We start from the raw sequence: 9,721 nt of genomic DNA, 5'->3' as shown, positions 1-9,721 counted from the left end.
AACATATTAAAAAAAAATTATGAGGGCCTGTAAAATAAGTGGACAACCAGCAAATTATAACTTAGTTGCATGCAAAAAAATAATAAGAATAATGCCAGCCTGCCTCCTTCATACAGTGCATCTATTTTTACATGATTATCCATGTCCGGGTTTTTAACTGTACAAATAAACTGATCTGTAGGCAGCATGTAAGAGCATTAAATATGTCTAAGACACCTAGAAATGCTGCCTATGTAGTGTACATATTAAGTGACATTAATACTGTAAAGGGAAACTGCTAAACTGATGTTCAAAACACTTCAGTAGAAATGCATGCTATTATCCAACAGCGAATATCTTCAGATACGTGCGTTATCTGACACTTGAAGCAACGAAGACGTGTGTTTATGCATGAGGGGGCGTGGTCTCGAGCTGATAATCTAATCATGAATGGAGGAAAAGCCTTTAAGACTTAATCATATGCAGGAAGCCTAAACATGTTGGACAGAAAGACAGGGCATCGACACATTTTATTATATTCAACAGCACGAACACACACATTTAATAAAAAAATATGATTAAATTAAGACTATGGTGAGTGCTGTGCTATAAACACACTACAGACAACTGAGTCGATATTTAAAGTTGTTAAAAATAGAATGATAAATTCGTACCGAGGATATTGTTGCTGTTGAGACAGAAATAAAATGATGACGAGAAACCAAAGCTGACGCTTTAATGTGTGCTGTGTTTCTGATTGCTCCAGGACAAAGTGAAGGAGACAAACTGCGCATGCGCACTGGCCTCACAGAAACGATTGCTAAATAAAAGTCCCCAGTGGGACATTAAAAAAGTGGTGGTTTTTTTTCCACAAATAAAATGATCGATTTATTATAACCATAAATTCCAGCAAATATTCTACAATACAGTAACTATAGTATTTCACAGATATTGTGGTTACCATTGTAAAGTTTTAAAGGGGCTTGTACTCAGGTTTGGTGCAAATATGAGTCCTTTAAAAAAAGGTTTATTGTTATTTTTAAGTACTTAACATTAAATCTCCAAATGCAGACGAATGAGAGATAACAGAAGCTGTAGATTACAGTTCCAATTAATTATATGCCCGTATTCATCACTGCTTTATTATTAGCCTATTCAAACACACACACACACACACACACGGTTACCAGCAGATGTCACCACTTTCACATAATGCTGCTCTGATTATTTAGTCTAGATGACTCTTAAATTCCATTGCATATTTTATTATAAATAAATCAATTGATTATATATTTCACATGCATTGTCCACCTTTGCCTCTTAAAGAGAACCATACAAATAATGCATGCATAATCTTTAACAGGGTTACATCAGTACCATTGAGGTAATTATTTAATATAATAATATTTTTAATTAGTTTTAATTTTTAAGCTTTATTTTTTATTTTATTGTAGTTACAGTTTTCGTAATTTTATAGTTTTTCTTATTTATTTTATGTTTTTTAATTATTTATGTTTTTAAAAACGTCTATACGGGTTTAATACATGTTTCGTTTGCATTATTTTAGTACATCAAGAAAAACTAAATTAAAATAGAAATAAGGAACTAGCTGAAATAAAATAAGTTTAATATTAAAAATTACGTTTACTGTCTATGTCTGAATAATACATGATGACGACACTGTAAAAAAAATTGTGACCAGGGGCGGATCTACCGGGGTGGCGTGGCAAATGCCTAAAAGCTAAAAGAAAGCCTTGCCACCCCTGCTGCCACCCCAGTTGGCAACAACGAATTAAAGGTTATGGCCAATTTGAAACTTAATGAGCGCGAAACTTTCGTGATGCGTGATCCCGCTCCGAACTCCCGAACTGATTCAAATGATTTGCGATCCCCAAACTGACCCAAATGATTCGCGAAACCGCTACGAACTCCCGAACTGATTCAAATGATTCGTGATCCCGCTCCGAACTCATGAACTGATTCAAATGATTTGCGATCCCCAAACTGACCCAAATGATTCGCGAAACCGCTACGAACTCCCGAATTGATTCAAATGATCCGCGAACCCGCTCCGAACTCCCGAACTGATTCAAATGATTCGCGATCCCCCAAACTGACTCAAATGATTCGCGAACCCGCTCCGATCTCCCGAACTCACTCAAATGATTCGCGATCCCGCTCCGATCTCCCAAACTGACTCAAATGATTCGTGATCCCCATAACTGACTCAAATGATTCGCGATCTCGCTAAGAACTCCCGAAATGATACAAATGATTCGCGATCCCGAAACTGATTCAAATGATTCGCGAAACCGCTTTGAACTCCCGAACTGACTCAAATGATTCGCGATCCCGCTCCGAACTCCCGAACTGACTCAAATGATTTTTCGATTTTCAAATATTGCATCTGTCAAACATAGTTAACCACTTTTAAAAAGCGTGAGGATACGTAACAACTCCGTTTGTATCAGAACTTTCACACTTTCATTCATAAATTCACCCCGTTTGTTTTGAAAAGCGACAGGGATTGAATCGGCGGAACTGGAACTGTATAAAGCAGAACATCACGGAATTCGGCCATTTTTTTTATGAATAAATCAAAAGTAGAGCATTTAATCAAATCTCGATATGGACTAGTGTCTGCAATATTAAAGGTATTCAGTACCGTCGCTCCCTACACGCAGAGTAGGGCACCAACTTAGTCTCAATTAGGGACCGTCTCTAAAGTTACATGCGATATTGGTATACACTTTTCTAAAGTCAGTAGCATTTGAAGATAATTACTTATAGTCCATAAAAAATACTGTAATTGTTCATGTAGGTGTCAGTTACAATGTACAATTGTATTCAAACTGTTTGATATTTATTAAAATAATCTGTAAATCATATGTAAATTATGCTACTCTTTCACATGGGCTCAAAACGCAAATTTGAAGCTCAATAGCATTTTGAGGAGAAAGACTTGCAGTCATAAAACAATTGTAATGTGTTCATTTAGGTGTCAGCTACAATGCACACCTTATACATTTTTAATATATATTAAAATAAAGTATAATCATTTAGGTAAAAACAAGGCCCGTTTATCAACTTTCAGTTTTTTTCCCCTCAGGTTCCCCTTACGAAAACTATCAATCATTGTTCTTGTAGCCATGGTAACTGCAAATTAACCATGATTTTGTTACTTCAAATAATAATTTACAAAGTATTAACATACTGTAATATTTTGTTGTTGTTGTTGTTGCTGCTATAAAAACAGACCTAAGCCATCAATAGCCTTTAAAATTACCTAAAATGCATTAAATAAAAAAATAAGAATCAAATAATGATTGGTTAATAATAACACTGTTAAAATACATAATGTAGGCAAATACAAAATAAACAATTTATGTACATGTTATTACAAATGCCACGTAATTGCCTGCTGTTACACTAAGAGGACAATCAAATCCTTGTTTAGGCTACTGACCAAACGTTTAATTCATATTCCACTTCATGTTTCATTTTTGGCCACCTTTTTTGCTATAGATGACACAGGCTTTATAATTTCTTCTTCTTCAAAAAAAAAAAAAAAAAAAGTGCATATCACAACCCTTACAAAAATAAACCATGGTTTTGGTTTTATCATAGTAAAACTGCTTAATTTCCTTTTGCATGATTTCTGAATGCTTGAGACTATAAAATAATTTAGAGTCATAATAAAGTTATAGCCACAGGTAATTGTGGAGAGCTACAATTGTTGATTTGTAAATAATACAATTTATTCATTTCATTTTTTATTTGATTAAAGTTTTTTTTTCACCCCTATAGTAGGTGTTTTTTTTCCATCATCATATTTGAGGACGGGGGCACAACAATACAATACAAAATACAACAGTGTGCTCTACTTCACACACACACACACACACACACACACATACATACACACAAACACTGAAGCACGCGTGGGTGTTTTCAGCTCTTCACTATATTTGATGCATGATGTATGTTACACATGTGCACGTCAGCGCCCTATGAGAGGATTTTACTATTTCATTTGATAAAACTATCGTCATTTACTCATATCGTATACACAGACTGACAGAAACGGCAATGTCTTTACGACAACCTGTCAAAATAAGAAAGGTTTCTTTTTGAAAGAAATTCAAAAAGAAATATAGTACTATTGCACAGTAGAGTATGCTATACTTCCTATTAGCTTAATAATAATAGTTAATTAAAAAACACAGAAACTCTGATTACAACCCACCAAAATAAAAGTTTGGTCTAACTCAAAGAAATTATGTAAAGAAATTGCTTAGTAAAATATACTTAAAAAAAGATATACTAAAAATTATTTAAAGGAATATCACACAAGTTTTCATAGACGTTTTAATTTAAGCTTGCCAAAACAATAACACCATATTTTTCAAAAACAATTTCTAAAAGTACATTTGTATTTGTGCCTATAATGTTTATTTATTTATTATTATTGTCAGCTAATAAAACCTATGCTTCAGGACCATCTTCATATAAAATCTAAGGTTAAAATCTAGCTCTTGACTGGTTGATTTAGATTGGTGATGAACACTAAACAGTAGAAAATCAGTTGAGTCTCCCCAGCCTGGAAATGTCATTGGCTGTTAAAATCTTGTGTTTCTTATAATAAATTGACATATTGATAACACTGAACCTTTTATAATGCTCTTAATTACATGTCGATGCATACTGTATGCATTAGTGAGTGTGGTGGTGCTTATGGTCACTTATTCCTTATATGAACTGTTTCAAATGCAAGACATTGATTGCATGAGATTAAGTTTGTAAATGATACCCTGTGTCATTTTGTAGTGTGCACATATATTTATCATCAAACTGTAATAACTGTGACTAAATCAGTATATACACGTCTGCCATGTTGCCACCCCTCCAAAATTCTGCCCCCTTCTCGCCACCTCATCAATATTTTCTAGATCCGCCCCTGGTTGTGACTAAAAGGAATATGAAAAGAAAAACTTTTTATTTTCTGTCTTTTTTTAAATAAATCGCTGTGACTTAACCGTTTCTTGAAATTTAAGAATCACACTAAGTTTTACCGCCTAATAAAATGCATAGTAGTAGGTCTCCAAAACAACTTCATTAAAGGTGTATTTAACTAACTTTCCTGTTATGAAGTTGTAACGTGTGCCTTGACCCAGTGAGTGAACCTTCAAAGAACGCGTCTGTTCCGTTCCACCTTAACAGATCTGAAGTGTTCGTCAGAAATATGTGCGCGCCGATGGGACTCCTCCCTTAAAAACACACTCACTCACACACACGAGAGTCTGTCTGAGTACTTTTGAAAGAGAGCAGGATCTTCAAGCTGTCAAAAGATCAGAGAGAGCCCGTCCCTTTCACTTTTATGAGAGCGTTTACGCACAAATACTGTTTCTGCTGAGGCGGGAGGAGGCGCGTTTGTCTGCAAACCCCGCTTTAAAACAAGAAAAATGTCAGTGACCCGAAATTTGTTGAGTCCTTTCCACAGACCGCACTGGTTTATCAGCCGCTGCGCCCGCAGGACAGCCAAACTCACACACCCTGGAAAGGCCATTTAGCTGGTAAGTGTCTTTTTGCGCCTTATGAACCAGTAATAAACTGGGAAAGGTCATTTCTGTTAATGCTGTGGCTGACTCCAGATCAGCTGTGGCCGCGCAGTTTTTGCACTGTCATCCACACTGTTTACTTGATCCCTACAGAGCTGTAGTCAGCATCACTGCACAGGCGAGTGAGTATTCAGTGTGCTGGACTGGGATGTGTGTGTCATGCTGTGTGCAACTGATGCAGAGTAACAAAGAACTTTGATACAAAGTAACAGAAGAGCTTTGATACAGTGTAGCATTTCTGTTATAATGTAACAGTCAAGACTTGTACAAAACTGGAATGTGTCAGTCAGAAGTGTCAGGAAAACATCACATTGCACCCTAGAAAATATAATATATTATTAAATTAAAAATTATATTTATATAAATTATAACTATATAATTTAATTATGTAACATTTTCTTTCTTTTTTTATAATATTTTTTTCCTATTATTTAATGACATCTGTTTTTAGGATTTTTATTTCTTTCATGACTTTTTATTATTATGTTAATTAATTTTCTGCACTTTTTTGTTATGTATTGGTAACGTTACTTTTTACTTTATTACTTTTATTCTCAAAGATCATTCTCAATTGGTGTATTACAGTATTTAAAATACCTTAAAATACTTTAACAATATTAGTTATTTAAGATAGCAAATATCAAATAATGATATATAATACTTTAGAAATGATTTTATTTTGCATTAAGGGGACAATGGGAGAAGAATGTGCTTCATTGGCATCAAAAACATTTAATAATGCAAGAAAATATTTTATTTTATATGTGGGGTGAAAATACGATATGTTTTTGTTATCCATAAAGGCCTTTGTTCCATTTTATATGTCATGAACAGTTTGAAAAAAATTCAAAAGGAATGCTAATGAAGTTACTATTTCTAAATTTCTAATAATTGTTATTTTGAGCCAATAAGTTACAATTTGGATCTAATTTTAAATTGATCCAACAAGATTATTCATAATGACTTATTTTATTATTATTGTATTTTCAGTTAATATCTCATTTGATTCTTATTTATATATGATCCTTTTATGACTGGTTGCAAATTATGACAACATTCCATTAGTAATGCATTAACATTATTTTTCTTTATTTCATTCTCTCCCTCTGAATCTATGGATTAACTTGGTAATCTTAAAAGCGTAATTATAGGCTTTTCCAATGTTCCACCCTTCCCTGAAGTGTCCCTAGTTAGTGTGGTTAATGTCTTGCCAGTGCACGTGTCTGAGATTAACAGCACCGACAGTTTAATGCAAACTCATAGCAGTTCATTCATATCTAATCATGTGCTGCATTTGAAGGTCTCAGTACTTGCTCAGTGGAGTGATACTCGTGCTGGATGCATGATGAAAGAAGCCGGTGGCATGGACACAATACCATAGTAACTAACATGGAATGCAAACGGTTTTGTGAGTGTTGAAATATGTGGTTAGCAGCTAGAACATGCAATGAATGTGCACTGGATTACAATGCATTTCATAGATGTCACAGATGTTTGTTCATGCAATACATGTACACTGAATTAGGATGCACTTTATAAATGTTTCACATTTATTTATTTGACCCTAATAATAGTTCAGAGAACCTGACCATGGTCTTCAGTGTATGTCTTGAAAGATCCTGGTCTTCAAGAATGTAAATGTTTGCTCCACCCTCTGAAAAACGTTCCTTTTGGCTGATGTGTTGATAGTAAAAGACCAGTCATACTGGTACTCAAACACGAGCGGATGGCTCAGCAGAAAACTCACACAAACACTCAACCAAGGTCCATTGATTGCATCATGTAGACTCACTTTTGTTTGACTTTAAAGACGTAAAGCAGGAATAGATGTGTGCTGCTTTAATCTGCACAAACATTCCTCCTTTCCTCAAAGGTTCTAATGTTTTTTAATTAAAGTTTTATAAAGTGTTATTTGCTTTTATTTGCCAGCTATATAAGGACCTTTAAAAACTATTGTTCAATGTGCAAAAAAAAAATGCCCTTCAATTGATCAAAAATGAAAGTAATTTATAATGTTGCTTTTATCTACTTCAGATAAAGCTGTTCTCTCGCACTTTTCTGTTCTTCAAATAATGCTTTGAAAAAAAATGTATCACAGTTTCCACAGAAATATGACGCAGCAAAACTGATTTTCACATTGATAATTACACTAAACATTTCTCGAGCAGAAAATCAACATATAAGAAGGATTTCCGAATGATCATGTGACGTTACATTTTGAAATACATTAGAATAGACAACAGTTATTTGAAATTATGATAACATTTTACAATATTACTGTTTTACTGTATTTTTTTTTTTATCAAAGAAACAAGCCTTAGTGAGCATAAATGTAAAAAAAAAAAATTATTTACAGACCCAAACTTTTTAAATCTAATATTTATATTTGTTTTTAAATGTAATATTATTTGTTTATTTACATTCTAAAATACTTGATTTATGTACACATTATTCATACGTGGTGATTTGGGGATGGTTTTGTGGCTCAGGTTAAACAGGTTAGATTTATTAGACTTTGCTACACTATATCCTGCAAGTTCACCTTTTAAAAGACACGTTAGTGTTCGTCAGTTATGTTAAAACCTGTTAAACAAGTATACTGATTTTAGAAAGACAAAATATTGGTATATGGGTCAAAGACGAAAAAGTGTTTAAGCATAAAAAAAGTGTAATACTGCTTTAAACTGTTGTAGTTTTCCCCCAAAACATGCAAAAAGTTTTCTGTTTTATTTAATTGCAATTTTGTTTTTGTTTTTCTGAGCAAAAAATAAATATCATACATTTTCCCCTGATTTACAGAAGACACCCAGTAAAATGTCATTCAGTGTAACAAGCTTGTCAGGCATATTTACAACAAAATCAATTTATGTCATATTAAAAGACATTACTTTCACCCCAAATACTAATGAGTTGTAATTTTACATTTTTAACATTTGCCACCGTCATAGGTTTTGCCCATTTGTCAGTAAGATTTTTTTTCTAATTTAAAACACAATGAAATTTAGTTTGCTCCATTATTCTTTTAGATATTTTAATATGTACACGTCAGAATAAGCATGTTGTTTGAATTTTTGCATAACTATTGTGTTACACTGAATGACAATGTAACATTATTTCAATCAAATTTTGACATTTTATTCTCCAAAAACTTATTTGAAACCTTAAAAGTAGATATTTTTACACGAAATCACTTTTTTACATTTCTTTTCATGCGGACATCTTAACGTCTTAACATCCCATATATAAAAACAAACCCCCAAGTTTCCTGAGAGTACACAGGAATTACAAATATAAAACACTAGAGCATTCAGAATGCATTTTAGTGCATCAAAGAAAAATTAAATCCTAGGCATCTTCTGTATGAGATTAAATAAACTTTTGTTGAAGTTTCAAGTTTTCAGACATTTCTCCTGAGAAAAAAGGCACTTGTAATCTCACAAGTATGTTTCACAAGATCCAAAAGTCAAGAGATCTCAGTGTGAACTCTGATATGCACAATTATTTTATATCTCTATACTCTTACTCTGACAACAATTGACTCATCTGTGTTTATTTGAGTAGAAACACCTTAGACAAAGTTGATAATTAAATGAAAAATTGCTCCATTAGCTATGAAAGAGCAACTTCAGAGCAATAATATGTTCTTCTGGAATGTATACAGCTTATAATAATGTCTGCTTGTTTGATTGATCGCCTGAAGCTTGTCTGCACACATGGCACACAGTAGAAGAATTGTAAATGTGTCAACAAAGTTGAGATCTGATTAAAGAGCAGGACGTTTGTTTGACAGTAACACCCATCTGCGAGCAGGGGCGGATCCTCTGAGCCAATCGCAGAAAGACACTTTCCTGTCGCCTGTTGAGCTGCAGATGTGCCTAACACACAGTTAAGGTGGAGACAGATCGATGGGATTTTCATGAGACATTAATAACTAAGAAAGCTGATCACTGCTGTGAAAACTCATAATAATATACCATTCAAAAGTTTTTTTAAAGACATTTAGCAATGCTAAAAAACTATCCCAAACACCTTATCATTCTGACAATTTCTAATAGTAATAGTCTAAATAGAATTTTTTTATTTTGGCCTTTTGCATAATGTTATTATTTAACAAAAATGTTTTT

The sequence above is a fragment of the Carassius auratus genome, unplaced genomic scaffold (assembly GCF_003368295.1).
Source record: "Carassius auratus strain Wakin unplaced genomic scaffold, ASM336829v1 scaf_tig00217084, whole genome shotgun sequence".
Lineage (NCBI taxonomy): Eukaryota > Metazoa > Chordata > Actinopteri > Cypriniformes > Cyprinidae > Carassius > Carassius auratus.
Note: the sequence above shows the minus strand (reverse complement) of the source record.